At 34.0% G+C, this 16,774-nt stretch overlaps 1 protein-coding gene and 3 non-coding genes across 4 annotated transcripts in view; 1 reads left to right on the top strand and 3 right to left on the bottom strand.

Annotated features, from left to right (window-relative positions):
* The window catches only part of LOC142983253 (facilitated trehalose transporter Tret1-like), a 63,614-nt gene that overhangs the window by 42,986 nt on the left and 3,854 nt on the right, over positions 1-16,774 (bottom strand). The window lies entirely within an intron of this gene.
* TRNAG-UCC (transfer RNA glycine (anticodon UCC)) lies at positions 3,382-3,453 on the bottom strand. Its single transcript has one exon. It is a non-coding gene; the product is annotated as a tRNA-Gly (tRNA).
* Positions 4,803-4,874, top strand: TRNAG-UCC (transfer RNA glycine (anticodon UCC)). The gene has a single exon. It is a non-coding gene; the product is annotated as a tRNA-Gly (tRNA).
* Positions 14,290-14,361, bottom strand: TRNAG-UCC (transfer RNA glycine (anticodon UCC)). Its single transcript has one exon. It is a non-coding gene; the product is annotated as a tRNA-Gly (tRNA).

Here is a 16,774-nt window from a genome sequence, read left to right on the forward strand (position 1 = left end):
GAAATCAGTCAAAAGAAAATATCGGGACAAAATATAAATAAAATAATAAATAATATAGGTGTTTCTATTTAAATGTTTATTTAGTAATTTTATAAAAGAAAGTATAACAATTGCGATCCACCTTCATGTAAAAACTACGGTACGTTCTACAATCTTTCTATCTTTCTTAGCACCTATACCAGTTGCACTCAATGTTTGGTAAACGATCTGTGGGTTATGCAACGCGTTGGCGTGGTCATTCCATAGATGGGTGACCGCATAGTGGTATTTGAACTGGGCGTCTCCCTGCTTCGGAGGGCACGTAAAAAGTTGGTCCCGGTTGTTGTCAATTAAGAACAGACGTTAAGCCACGTCAAAGGCCTTCGGGCGGCTTAAACATCTTTGACACCAGGTTGACCACTAACCATACGATAGAGTATAATATTACAAAAATATTTCTAATCTACAAAGGCCTTTAGTCCTAACTCCTAACTAATAAAACAAATTCAACGTCCCTTAACCAAACAATGGCTGTCTGAAACAATACTCTCATACACTCGGTAAATCGAAAATCGATATTGTTGTTCGCGATATACTCCGCTCAGATGACAGACCAATATGTTTTGATATTTTTCACTTTATTATAGGCTATTTTTTGCTTTTAATCATACTACACATTGTTATTACAATGAGCTGTGGAAATTTGAACAATTATATCTTATTAGAGGCCACCCGCGATTTCGTCCGCGTGGAAACCCTTCCCGTGTAAATCCCGATCCCTTGGAAACTCCGAGATAAAAAGCCTATGTGTTACTCTGGGTCTTCAGCTACTTACATACCAAATTTCATTGTAATCGATTCAGTAGTATTGGCGTACTACTACACAACACACTCACAAACTTTCGCATTTATAATATTAGTATGATTTATGTAATCATACCAGGTGTGGTTCTCTGGTCTTTGTATGCCCCTTGGGTGAAAAGCGTAATTTTATGTGTGTATGTATTTCATTCCGGGCAGGCTTACTTAGTAGTGGCAAACCAGATTCATTTCTAAATTTCTAGACGTCAATCAACAGCTCAGAACGAAGTTCGTAAAATTCCTGAAAATAATGCTACCTCCGCTAAAGGAAAGCTTTAAAGGACTATATTATTGATACATATTATTGCTATCCCATGTTATTTCCAAAGGTAGAGATAAAAAGATGTTATAGAACAATATATTTCAGGAGAGATGAAGGAAACGCGGCTGACATTGATCGACCAATTCCAATGATTGATTGAAATATAATTTACTTCTCTGTCTTATAAAATTGACAGGATTGAATTATTTGGAAGTAGGAAACTGTAGACACTTGAATTGGTAAAGGAAATCTCACAAAATAGGGGCACTGTATCGATATTTTATAAATAATATTTAAAAATGATTGGATTACGCGGACTGAATTCTAGATTTGGTGCATTACTAATCAGGCCTTTGCTGATCAGGTGTTGGTGTAGGGATTCTGCTGATTGTAAGGCCTAATATTCAATCCCAGGTTGGGTTAAGAGTTTTTAAATTATTGGAATTTCAGATGGAATATTTAGTGTATGGACTGTTGACTACAACAAGGTTTGAAATTCGATTCTCATGTTGGACAAAGAGCTTTAAATCAAACCAAAGTTCGTAGATTGATAACGTCCTTTGGAAAAATACTAAATGGAACTAGAAAATTCTAAAAGTGAGTGTACTTCATAAACTTTTGCCCACTTTTTCGGGTAGGAGATAACACAAACTACCAACCAAGAAAAACCTTATACAAAAAATGAATTTCAGTACAATAGCCGTTAAAAACACGGAACACACGCTATCACCCAAACACCATTTTGCACACGCATCAAATTTCCACCCATTTCCCATAAAATGTTCTATAATGGTTTTTTTAACGGGTTTTTTCGCTCACCCCATTGGAGCTTGGCTTTACAACATATTGACCGAGGTGATGGCAACCACCGTGACCACAGGCTCAAATCAAACATCACATTGTTTGTTTAGGACCTAAAGGGCTCGAGTACAATGAGACGTGCAAGATTTATGTACTGTACCTCGATTTTTTGCCACTATTGACTAAGACCCGGCTAGCTATCAACATTTTGACATTTAGAATGTACTGCCAAAAAAGTTTCTACGACGCCCGTCAGAGGCGCTGATCAGATTGTAAAGCTGGCTAATCACATCAAAATGACTAGAACGCAATTTGATGAAATTCCGTATCCAGATAGTTTAAAATCTTTCAACGCAAGAGAAAGATGGAGACAGAAACTTTGTCTTTTCAACATTTTCCGCCAAACCACTAAATCTATAATGACGAAATCAAATATGGAAATAATTGAAAACCCTAAGTTTAAACATACTTATATTTAAAAAAACAAATCCTTACTTGTTGAAATAAGATTTAAAACTTTATACGCATGTAGAGCCACGTGGTTTCGCTAGTATGTGCACAAAACAATTTTCAAACGGGAGATACAAAAACGTCCGATACATATCAAACATTGACATGTGCCGCTTTAATCCGCTACAATCCGGTTAAATCCGGATGTGCCGGATAATAAAATTCCGGATATAACTATGATTGGTATTACGATTGACGTGCAATATCGAATGATTGGATTATTGAGTGCTAGGCTTTGCATGTGGCTTCGCTCGTAGGGAGATTTTAGCGAAAAGCGGTACAGGACATTTTTTGGGATGTAAGCTGAAATTCAAAATTATTTTACCATTTAAAATTATAGGTATTTCAGTAAATTCAAATCATTTTTTCAGGGCGTAGCTTGTGTACTTCTAAATTTTACCCAATATTTTTTCCGACATTTCAGCAATTGCACTCACAACATTATATCATTTCAGTAATTTAGGTTAGACAGCTTTAATAAACATACCTTCCCCAGAAACGAAATTTGGTCTACCACCGAAATAATTTCATCAAAATAGTTAACGCAGTTTAGACGTAAAAACATGACAGACAGACAGACCAACTTTACAATATTAGTATTTATAGTATCGAATATAGATTTTAATTCGTTTGATGGCAGAGAATTGTTTGATGAATCCATTTGCATATTGTTATAGTCAGATGAAATATGGACAATGATTTTATTTGATTGAGTTTTATTGTTCTGATCAAGTTGCTTTTGTTTTAAAAATTGATTTGATCAGTTAATTGAGTTTTTTGTTCAATAATGTATTGGCATTGAGTTGAACAATTTTTTTTTATGCTTTATTGTTAATATTTATTAATGTACAGTTGTTTGGGATAATATTTTTTCGATTCCACATTTTTTATTCGAATTCTTTGTTAGTAGCAACGTTGATCAGATTTACCTATCGTTGTTTATAAGAATAAAAATGTTAATAAAAATATGCGTTGGCCGAGAATCGAACTCGGATCAACTGCTTGGAAGGCAACTATGCTGACCATTACACCACCAACGCATGTGATACAGCCTTCCAAATAAACCGTACATTTTATTTAGTATTTACAATTGTTAACTTTCAAATACATTACGCACTTAGAATTGATTCGGTTTATTTATTCAAGTGGCACTTTTAACCGACCTCGAATGGAGAAGGTTCTTAATACAGCCGTATTTGTTTAAAATAACTTAGATAATATAGTAACAAGAAATCTAGGAAACATAACCCTCATTTATTTAGTACAGTCGGGTAAAAATATCTAGATTTAAATCAATCAGTAGTACCGGGTTCATTACTCGTTCAAAATATCTGCTTACATTTCCTTATTAGTAATTATGTTTGATTATGTTTGTCTAGACGTTGTCTCAATAAATCTCAGACATTGTTGTCTATTGATGTTGATAGAAACAATTATTGGCTGTAGAATTATATTACGAACAATTAGAGACCCTTACTTGTACCCTACTTATGCAAGGAATGTAGCCAAGCTAAGGCCATATAGATCGCACTATCAAATCTCATGAAGGGCTTCATATTCCTACATTCTCAGTTTAAATCTATAAGCCCTAATTTTACACTTACCCCCGGTTTCTGAGTCCATTTAGCGGTAGTTTATCTATTCGATACTGTTTTTATATGAGTTTAAGCGCTATTGAATAGATAAACTACCGCTAAATTTACCTCAGAAACCGGGGGTTAGTCGAGGCAAAATAAAATAAATAAATAATAAATAAATATAATTGGACAACTCACACACGGTTATTTGATTCCAAACTAAGCAGAGCTTGTACTATGGTAATCAAATAACTGATATACATAAATACTTATATACTTTTAAACATATACTTATATAGATAATTTGACAACCAGGCTCAGAACAAATACTCGTGCTCATCACACAAAGATTTGTCCGGGGTAGGATTCGAACCCACCACACGCGGCGCTACGGTTGTTGCGGCGAGGTGACCGCTTAAACCACTGCGCCAAACGTGCAGTTATTTGAGATAATATTTGATTTGTACGGTGTAGAGTTTGTAAACTCTTTACGTGCGGCGGACACGCTTTATTATTTATCTACAAAAATATTTTCAAAACAAATTCGTAATAAAATTAAAAGTGATTTATATAATGAATTAACCATTACGTCTTAATCGGTTCAGCCGTTAAGGTGTAAAACGTTACCATTAGATGAAAACTTGTTTAGTAAACTATACACTTGAGTTAATTGCAACAATTATAATACAACAAAAATAAGCGTTAAATAAAAACCACAGGTAGGGTTCATGGGAAATCGCCATTTGTGTAAATACAGCATACTTCTTTTGTGATAGGTATAGTGATCGCGTTTTGGAATTATTTAGTCACATGCGTTGGTGGTGTAATGGTCAGCATAGTTGCCTTCCAAGCAGTTGATCCGAGTTCGATTCTCGGCCAACGCATATTTTTACAGACTCTGGTTATTTAATTAGCTTATACCAAATTGTCACCCAGTTGAATTATTTCATGCATTATGTCTGAATTAAAACTACAGTTAATAACGAAAATTAAATTTGCATACTGCTAAATCTGAACTCTGGTTCAAAACATACCATTATTCTAAATACTATAAATAAATAAAATAAATTTAACCCATTACTGTCCCACTGCTGGGCAAGGGTCTCCTCCCGTAATGAGGGAGGGGTTAGGCCTTGAGTCCACCACGCTGGCCAAGTGCGGGTTGGGGACTTTGCATGCCCTCAATAAATGTATTAAACAAATTTTAGGCATGCAAGGTTTCCTCACGATGTTTTCCTTCACCGTTGGAGCACGTGACAATTATTTCTAATACACACATAACTTCGAAAAGTCATTGGTGTGTTGCCTCGGGTTCGAACCTGCGACCACTTGCGTAGGAGGTGTCAACTTATACCACTCGGCTATCACTGCTCTATATAATAAATAAGTAAATAATAAAAGCAAAGGTTTACTTTACACTGCATCACTCTATCTATTTATCAAACTTTCAATCACTCTTCATTCATTCACCTCAAACAATGTAATTTTATCTTCCCCTCAAAAAACACAACACAAGACCTTACCCTTCAAAAAGCAGTAACGTAAACTAATATCCCAATACGCATCATATATCAGAGTATCGATATCAAAGCTGGTTACATTAGATTTATTTCATGTATTGTTGATCAAATTGAATTCACGTCGAGAGTCACGGAATGCGAGACAATATTGACGACTGAAATATTGCGTGGAGAGTATTCACCGGTCTACAAGTTAAGGGTGTTTTATTGAGGTTATTGTGTAGATGGGTGACCGTTGTCTCTTTTGCTTGGAAGATTTTTACATGTTTCACATACAAAATCACGCAATTTCCCCCTTTGGGTTACCCAATTATGGTCTTTATATTCAATAGCAGCTTGGTAAAGTAGCTGTAGTATATCAGCTGGCTCCATGTGAAATGGTTGGCCTCACGAAATAATTAGCACTTATTTCATGGGACCAATGATTTTCCCGAATTGACATCATCATAATCAAAATCTTTCGGCATCTACGACTTGATATCACAAAGCTTGTTACATTAGATTTATTTCATGTATTGTTGATCAAATTGAACTCACGTCGAGAGTCACGGAATGTGAGACAATATTGAAGGTTGAGATATTGCTTAGTGTTCACGGGTCTACAAGTTAAGGGTGTTTTAGAAAGGTTAGTATGTAGATGGGTGACCGTCGTCTCTGTTATTTCTGTTATGTTGACTTAAAAATATTCATCAAATCGCGTTATTCTTGCTGTAGAGTAGGAAACCAAAAAACGCTTTTTGCTGCTATCTCAGTTTTCTTTTAGCTATTTGCTGCTATCTCAGTTAATAACAATAGGCTGGTCCCATAACAAATTATTTGACCCGTATATTAGCCAGATTTTATTACTTGGGGCCATCAATTGGTACTAAAGTGTCGTCATCGTACCAGTATTTAAAAATTCTATCCGCACCTAAAACTTTGTATACCGCAAGACTTTAATATCATCATCATCATCATCTCAGCCGGGAATCGTCCACTGCTGGACAAAGGCCTCCCCCATCGAGCGCCAATAGGACCGGTCCTGGGCTTAAGACTTTAATATACTTAATAGGAAATACCTAAGTTTTGAAGCGAGATCTAAACCTGGATAAGAATCTAATTTAAATTCTCAAAAATATTGACTAAATTCAGTAACCGGTTAGATCGAATTGAGAAATAGTATCTGTTGTCAACAATTTTAATATTGTAGAAGGAGGTAATATTAAATTCTTACACCGGATTTAAAACTTGTCAATATAAATTCTAGGACAAAATATTGGTACTAAAATTGAGATACCTAGGTCCAAATTTCATGTAAAACTCTTAATATTGAAGTTGAGACAAATATATTAAAGATATTTTTATTTTCAGGAAAGATAATCTCCCGCACTTGTAATTGCTTTCGTAAAGTTAGCATTTTTAACAAGCACACAAACAAAGTATATAAAGTTAATTAATCTATATAAGTACCTAGGTGTTGAGAAGTATAGTACTCTGCTTAGTTTGGCATCAAATAACCGCGTGTGAATGACTATTCACACGCGGTTATTTTATATTATATTTTATTTTCTAGTCTGGACAATATATATATAAGTATTTGTGTGGTAGAACCACACAAATACTAGTTCTATATAGGAATCGAACCCAAGACCTCTCAACAAAGTGGTACTGGCGTAACGACAAATAAATTCTGTCAGATAAATTGTGAATGATTTTATAAGAATTCCTACTTTGCGAGAATCTTAAATCAAAAATCTTTGGCAGATTCCTTTCGCTGTCGTAAAACCCTTTCCATTTGTATTTTACGAGTGTGATAACAAACAACATTGTACAGACCTTATTCTCGAGAGAAAAACTCAAATTCTTCAAATATATCTTTTACTTGTTTTTTTCCGTGATTTTCTTTGCAGCCTTTTTGACTACTTTTCAGTAATGTAACTTAATTTATTACTGATATTAATTCTGGGTTTAGCATCTAGCTTTTTTATTCTATTGCAGGACAATCTATGCCAATATTTATTAATGTAGACCAACTTAACTAGCTTAATCCATGTAAAAGAATATTTACAGCAAATTAGATTTTTTCTTAAATTATAACTTCTTAAAAATGCAAATCTAATCCGCGATTTTCCTTGCCTCATATTTCAGTGAAGTACAACCTATAACTACCCTAAACGTATCCATTTATCTTTTCGATTCTTCCTTGAATTATAAAACATATATACCCTTTTATTCAATTTCAGTAATGATACATAGAACCTATAATCATAGACCATCAAATTCTCTCTAGAAAAAAAAAATTGGTACCAAATTCGTCTCCGACCCGCCATCTTGGCCAACAGATGGTCAAAAGTGATAAATTAACATGTCATATTTCCACAAGTTTGGTACCTGAAGTCCCGGCGGTCAGTTTTTGTGCTGAAACACATTTGTCAAATGTCCCCGACAACGGAACGAGAATTTGATGAAACATCTAAAATTACTTAACGTTGGAAAGCCCTTGGCTTGGAGAACTGTAGACATGGAAAGTATGTATATCTATGTAATATATATGTATACATACAGTGCTAAAAATAGAAGAATTTATGTGTTTTTGGATCAATTTACAAAAAAATCTATACTAATATTATAAAGCTGAAGAGTTTGTTTGTTTGAACGTGCTAATCTCAGGAACTACCGGTTCCAATGGAAAAAATATTTTTGTGTTGAATAGACTATCTATCGAGGAAGGTTTTAGGCTATATAACGTCATCAAGTATAAAATGTGTGGCTTTTGAAAATTTATACCCAAAATGATCTTTTGATTTTTATGTTGGGTTAAATTTTTTGACGTTTTTGGTTACTAAAATATTACCTGTAGCACGTTTTTGTATAATCTGTACTGTCGAGTATCGAGAGTTTGACATGTAAAATGTACAGCCAAAATAGTTCCTACGACACCCGTTATAGGCGCTGATCAGATTTTCATACTAATTTCTCGATGATTAGCCGGTTGTCGGCAGTCGGTAGTAGTAGAGAATCGAGCTCCTGTAATAGTTAGCAATTTCTACTCCTTCATTTGTTTTATTGTAAACGTCTCTAAATTAAGGGACATATTTGACACAGTTGCATTATTCGAAGACTATTGACTTATACTAGACTTATACTAAAAAATGGTGTAATCTACCCATATCTGCTTTCCATTCTAGCAGCTGAAACGCAATAAAAAGAAGATAAAAGCAATTAACGTTACATTCTTCATTGTAGACAAACATGAGTTGGGTTAGCAAAGAACTATAAAAACCATTTTCATATTCGAGCAAGCTTCAAAATATTGTATAATTAATTGAAGGTACAAACCTTAACAAACACCAATTAATTACCGATTCCCGATGTTGAAAACAAACGCGTCGGAACAAAAAGATCAATTTTTCATGGAAACAATTAATTTTGACGGAACAAACAAGCCTCTATCTGACAATCAGTTGTCTTGTATTGATTCAAAGGACGCTTTGTGTTTATACTTTGGTTTCGTTTTAATATTATTTGGCCAGTTTTTGGAGCGATAAACCGAATTTTGGTACGTAGTGCTATATTAAAGGCGTCCGTCTCCGTTCAAAAAGATAGGTCTTAAATAAATTCTAGATTATCTCATCGTATGATTAGTGGTCAACTTTGTGCCAAAGTTGTTCAAGCCGCCCGAAGGCCTTTGACGTGGCTTAACGACTGTTATCTTAGATTTTTAGCGTGCCTCCGAAGCACGGAGACTTCATACGGAAATATATAGGTAAAATAAATAGATATCGTTTACATATGAAAAATACCACTCTGAAAGAGGTACACGCTGGCTACAAGACCTGCATTCATGGTTGCTTTTCTTGAAACTATTTCAAGGCTACTCCTAAACATCACACTCTAAAATATTATAAATAAGGGTAACATCTCAAGGTCACCCCAAAATATTTTACCCACAAAAAGAGACATTCCTACCCCTTTTACCTCTGAGCTCGGACACCATACAACATATATTCATTCACCCTTGTCTGACCTACTTTTTATTTGGACTAATTTCACACACCCTCCCCTATTCGGGGATTAATATACAGGTATTATGACAGGAAGGGGTTGAAACCACGGTTGCACAGGTATCCGGTTGTAGGTAGGAGATATCCATTTTCTACTGATATCGACTACCGACAACCGGCTAGTGATCGGAACAATATGTATGAAAATCTGATCAGCGCTTCTGACGGGCGTCATAAGATCTATTTTAGCAGTCCATTTTAAATATCAAAATTTTAATACTCGACAATACCGAGTTTACGCACGATTTTAATGTGAAAACAAGCGCAAGAACTGATGAAGTTATTACACAATATTCTGTATTTTTTTCAATTTAGTATCTTTGCAATTTAGTATTCGCCTAGATTAGAAAATAATTTTAAAAATGGTGTAAATTATTATTTTTCAGGAAAGATATAATATCAATCATTCTATGCTTTTTCCGATTGTTAAATTCTGTTTATACAGGTTATAAACTATCTGAGTACTTTATTACAAAATCCGTTGAAAAGTTATGGTGTTACTGAATAATAGTGAATAACAAGCATTAAAACTTTCTTATTTGTAACATATCTACAGTTTAGATTCTGAGAATACTAGTAAGTACTTAGGCACGAATATCATAGTCGAAGTGTATTGTGACATGTTCGAAATGTGGTCACCTAAATAAACATAAAAGTAATTCATAAATTCCAAATACGCAGGTATTATTAAGCGAGGTGACTTAACGCCAATTAAGATTGTTGATAACAAAACAAATGGATGTCAGTAAAACACTTTTGTTGTTCTGATAACATTATTCTTTCTGAAATTAATGTTTTATATATTTTAACATGTCAAAAATTATAATATTAAGGTATTATGTGTAGTATGAAACTGCCGCTGTAGCGCGGTCGATAGTGTATGCGACTGCGCATCACGTGCTCTTGGGTTTGATTCCCACATCGGGAAAGGTATAGCAATTGATCTTTGCAAATATGATTTAAAATATTTCTCAATAATAACCAGTTATTGGTGAACCTTTGCGTGGAGATATAAAAAAATATATTATAGCAAATCAGCCCTTTGCTCTGGACTTACTAGTTTATAATAATAGTATGTGAGTAGTTAACTAATTATAGGCTAGAGTTGTGCAACAACAAGTTAAAAATTTAATTAAAATCCCTTATTACATGCTTTTATAATTAAAAAGCCTGGAATCTGAAGCTCATCTAGCTAACTTTGCTAAACTATGCGGTAATATTATAAATTTCTAGCTTTTGCGCGCAGCTCCTCTCGCATAGGATGAAAACGTATATATCTTTACTGGGGTGATTAATCTTTCATATAAACTTCATTTAAAACAGTTTAGCAGATCGTAGTGAGACCATAACAGATAGGATTTATTTATTTTTGCTATACCGTAAAACGGGGTGAATAGAATTCGCGGGGTGAATAGAAAAAAAATCAGGAAATTTTTCAAGCCCAATGTTTGAGTACTCCTCGTTTAAGAATTTTGTTCAAATTTGAAATGATTACACGTCGATATTACTTCTCTGCGGTGTCATAATTGTTTAAATGTTTAAATTGATATTTATACCCAAAAAATTGCTTCAAAGTCAACCGTCCTCGAATGCCTTAATGGTCAATACATTTTTTTCAAAACTTTGTATTTAAAGTGGAATTTCTTTTCTAATGAGTTGTTTGGAGTGTTTATCTCTTTAGGTGTATATTTATCTATAAAGATACAATATTGTTAACTGAAAAAACGTTTTAAAACACAATTTTTCCATTCACCCCTTTGGTCGTTTCGATTCACCCCTATCGCTGGGTGAATAGAAATTGACCATTTTTTTAATGAAATATCGTAAAACTATGCATATTTTTGGACAAATATGGTTTTAACTCTTTCTTCATGGCGCCGGACATGATATAAAACAACCTGACAATAAAAATAACAAGTTATTCGCTACAAATTTTTAGGACAAAGTTGAAAATTGTTTCTATTCACCCCGTTTTACGGTAAATGATTATTATACACAGTGGCGCAGTGGTTTCGTCATGAGTTCGATTCCCACACGGAACAATTATTAGTGCGATCCACAAATAATTGTGTCGGTTGTACTTTGTGCCCATTGTTTGTATGTTTGTAAAAGTCCCCGCGACACAAGAGTAATTGTAGTGCGGGAGTTCTTTATAAATAAAGAAAAAACGGAGTTTTTCTATTAAAAAACTAGTATCATTTAACCTTTATCTAAAGATTCTACAATCTATTGTTCATATACCTCACTAAGATAATGTTAATTGTGTCTGCTAAGAATCAATTTGATTAACGGAAAAGCAGATTTTACTTAAAGTAAGGCTTAGCCCAACCAAAAATATAATCTTTTGTTCAATAATTATATTAATGTTATCTAGCTAAGAATCAATTTGATTAACGGAAAAGCAGAATTTACTTAAAATAAGCCTAATTCAAAACTTCAACTCAAAATTCTAATCCTATACAACTTTTAATATCATCATCAGACTTCGGATTTTATTACGCAACTTTCAGCCAAAAATATGGTTGGGAACTTGAGACAATTTATATTGTACCCAGCTGTTGGGAACACACACCTGGGCACCGGTATTATGAGGCTTAGTGATGTCAAATCGTATCCAAAAAATGTACGGAATTATTTCGTTATTAGATTTTTTTTTTGGTAAATTTTCGTGGATAGAATTGAAAGCGCGTAGTTAAGTCTAATTCACCAGTATCGATTGTCAGGTTAAGCTACGCTTGCTTTGTTAGTGGATGGGTGACCAGGTTATACACACTGAGTTTCTCCGTGTTTCGGAAGACACGTTAAATTGTGGGCCCCGACTGTCATTTTCAAAGAATTTTGACAGTCGTTCCCAGTAGTCAGAAGCTTGAAAGTATCACAACCAGTCACTGAGGGATATCGTGTTATAACCCAAAGTGTCTTTGAAGCAGCTGCAAAAGGAAAAGAAGCAAAACAAAAAATACAAACAGCTTAAAATCATACATAATATCACGCCTGTTAAGCACGTTTGGCCGTTAGTTTTATTGGTCTCATGCAAATAGGGGCAGAGCTTTGGCCAACACGCTAAAAAACGTTTTCTGAAAAGAGGAAAAAACTAAATTTCAAAGACCAGCTCGTAAAATGACGCTAGAAAATGACAGTTATATCAAGTCAGTAATTTCAAAACCCAAAGAGATGTTAAACTCCTTCCACTCAGTTCTCTACCGAGTCGCTCTTACGAAAATAATTTCCACCATTTTATGTTATCGACTTAACTCTTAAAGAAAACTCCCAATAAACTAGCGAACTAAGAAATTAGTTCACTAAATCCATCCAAAACTTACTATCTTCAAGTTTTTGGTAGTTTATGGAGAAAGTAAGGATGGTTTTCCACTGAGGGTATGTAAGATAGCTAAGAAGCGAGCGATAGAAATGCCTAACTACGAATCTGCGTCAAACGGCATAGTGTAACGATGGAATATGCGTAGAAAATATTAAAATTCTGAGATCAGAAATGTAAGCTACCTGTAATGAGGTTGGCTTTTGATAGGTGGTTATGATTGGTATTTTAACTAAGCTTTACCTTTTTGAGGAGATGTTAGTACTGTCTCAATTATTGTTCATAACTGTACTATACGTGATAACGACATTGTTTTGCATTTGCATTTGTTAAGGCAACGTAAATATTAAAAGTAATTGCTACTGAAATAATATAGATTATCTAGAATTTCACAGCTATGTAGAGATATTACACACCCTTAAATATCTACCCCAAAATAGCAACAAACCTAGCTAAAAACATACTTTAAAAAAATTCACGAAAGAAAATCTAGTTAAAAAAGATACCCACAAAAATGTAAGCTATCTTTAGTGCAAAGGTACCCTAAGGGTCGCAAAAATTCTCAGCTCCCTTTTAAGGGCTGACCACGATATGTAATTATGAGGCAGCTGTTTTTTTACCCCCAACCTTAGGGTCCAACCTTCGTAAAACGTGTTTCACGTTAAGTAATGTTGGTCATTTATTTTTTGTTTCTGAAAATGGATTTTTTAATGCAATTAGTTATTTTTTTGGGGTGGTTTTTAAGATTCTAAGACACTTTGTGGGACAGAGGTTTGATGTATCTTTAAAAGAAGCAAGATTTATTTTTTTGTACGGATTTCCCGTGATGTTTCGTTAGACAAAGCAAAATAAACATACTTTATTTTATTTTTGATTACAAACACTGCTCAGTTTGTAATTAAAAAAATACCGAGATTCGTATAATTTTAAAAAACACCTCATTATTTCAGGGGTATGAATTAAAAAACCCAAAAATAACAGTTGCACCTATGCACATAAAAATTTAATGAAACGTAGGAATGCGTAAAGGAAAGGGAACACGTAATGTATGTATGCATTCATTCTTAATAGCAATCTACTACACAGGGAGCAATGCGTATGCTCTGCTTATCGTCTTAAATACAAAGATTATATTGTTTGTCTATTTGTATAAAACAAAACTCTAAATAACCGTAACTATCAAAATCTAAAGATTTTACAATCAATTTACTTCTAAGTAAATACAAACAAACAATTCCGTTATTAATACAACTTGAACTAAACTAACACAACATCTTTAACAACAAAGAACTTTAATTGTACTGTCAAAACTTTAAAACTTTAAATTAAAAACGAAACAAGGATTAATTAAATCAAAATGTTTAACAAATTATTTTCACAAAATGTAAGAAAAATTATACTGGAAAAGAAAAACATATGCGTTGGCCGGGAATCGAACCCGGATCAACTGCTTGGAAGGCAACTATGCTGACCATTACACCACCAACGCATGTGAAAGACTGCTTCAATAAAATGTACCTAAGGTACTGTGATGTGAAATTAATAACAAATATTCAAATAATTTTGTTATCATTTCATTATGAACGACTGCTATCCGTGACCTTTTAAATTTAGAGCAGTGATAAGGGTAATTGAATAAAATTGTTGATTATTTCTAAGCACTTAGTACTTACTTAGTTTTGTCATGTATGCTGTATGTTTAATACGGTAAAGTAACAATTTAAATTTAAAAATAATAACAGACTGTTAAGTCCCCAACCCGCACTTGGCCAGCGTAGTGGCCTCAAGGCCTAACCCCTCTCGCATTACGGGAGGAGACCCTTGCCCAGCAGTGGGACATTAATGGGTTAATAATTATTATTTATTATTATTATCTAATTAGGCACGCTCATCTCAAATTATTGTTTCGAGTATGAGAGAGATTTGTTATAAAGATATTGAGCTCTTTTGAGAAAATAGCACTTAATTTCAAAAACAGTGAAGTACATAATGGTACATAAATCGCTTATTTGACTTTATTAATATTCTAAGAGCAAGTTACGCAAATCTATGTACCGAAAAAAAAATTGCTTTTAAAATACATCAATTATAGAAAACATAACATCCGAATGGTTCCAAAATAACTTTCACCAATAAAAGAGCATTTACCTTAATGGCAACGTTTAAGACCATAAAAGAAGTATATGGTCTTTTTCATGGGTTTCCCCAAATTTATCTTTGTAACTAAGTATAAAAGTTTAATTCGCTATAAAAGTTTTCCCCAGTGGTCATTTCAAGTTAAGTGAAAGATAATAATGGGTTCGATGTCTGTGCCAAATAGGGCTATTTGCGGAGACCTAAGATGGACTCATTTAGTTTTTTTGAAACTAATTTTATCTTACTTCCGTTATGGGTGTTTTAAAGCAGGATATTAAGTGCATAAAGAACCTGTTTTTTTTAGTTATCTATAGGGACGGTGGAGTATGAAAGAGAAGTTGAATGATTTTTAGAAAATTGTTAAATGAAGTTAGAGAAGTTTGAAGAGATCGCAGCAAGTGGTGTTTTGTGGTCTTTGACTGTTTGCATTCTACGTCTATTCGAAAAAGGCTTTATTTTATGTACTTACGTATACATATGCTTTCTTTAGTCTCTGTCTACAACCATGGGAACGAGAAGGCGTGATTCTATGGATGGGAAATTTTTATTAATATTTCCAGTTAAATAGTTATAAATACCGAAACGGATAAAAAATTACAATATAGGTGACCATTTCAAATACTTTGTACGTAGTTATAGGCGTAAGATCTCTACTACTGATTTTCATAGATATGGAAATCACAGGGAAACTGCTTTACTTAGTAGTAGTCCACTCTACAAGCAACAAAATCTCGATTTTTATGATCTAGTCTTACAAAGAAACAAAAATAAAAGTGTCATATTTATAGAAGCAAAAATAACTTAACCTCTTTTGCTAATTAATTACGAAGAATATTATTGCGGTAAAAGTCGCAAAGTAAATGTGGCTTCTGTTTTCAAAGAACGTTAAAAATAACTCGTCCAGACATCGTAGGACGTTCAAAGGCAAAATATAAAAAAATATTTTAGTTAGAAATGTAATTGGTACTGCTTACGCATTGTAGCTTATTTTCTTGCTAATGATAGCCTATGTTAATAGCCTCGCCCCCTACAACATTGCTAACGGCGAAACGTGAGTGTATTTCATATACCTCTGCCTATGCCACCGGGTATAACAGGCGTGATATTATGTATGATAGCCCTATAGCTCTTCCAGTATCTCAATGATTATAAATAAAATAATAATAAATAAATAAATTTAACCCATTACTGTCCCACTGCTGGGCAAGGGTCTCCTCCCGTAATGAGGGAGGGGTTAGGCCTTGAGTCCACCACGCTGGCCAAGTGCGGGTTGGGGACTTTGCATGCCCTCAATAAATGTATTAAACAAATTTTAGGCATGCAAGGTTTCCTCACGATGTTTTCCTTCACCGTTGGAGCATGTGACAATTATTTCTAATACACACATAACTTCGAAAAGTCATTGGTGTGTTGCCTTGGGTTCGAACCTGCGACCACTTGCGTGGGTTGGTGTCAACTTATACCACTCGGCTATCACTGCTCTAATCAATGCTCAATGATTATTGTTATAAAAAAATATTTGGTGAAAATATAACAAACATACCGAGAGACAAACAGACAGAATTTCGCATTTGTAATATACTAGGTTCTGCTAGCAACTTCGTCCTAAACAATATCCCGGTTTAAAAGTAACTTATGGGTTCAGTCTTTAAACGATCTCTGTGCCAAGTAACATTTAAATTAGTACTGTACATTTTGCGTAAAAGAGTAACAAATATACATACATGCATCACAAACTTTCACATTTATACCATTAGTATAGTAGG

Source organism: Anticarsia gemmatalis, chromosome 23 (genome assembly GCF_050436995.1).
Source record: "Anticarsia gemmatalis isolate Benzon Research Colony breed Stoneville strain chromosome 23, ilAntGemm2 primary, whole genome shotgun sequence".
NCBI lineage: Eukaryota > Metazoa > Arthropoda > Insecta > Lepidoptera > Erebidae > Anticarsia > Anticarsia gemmatalis.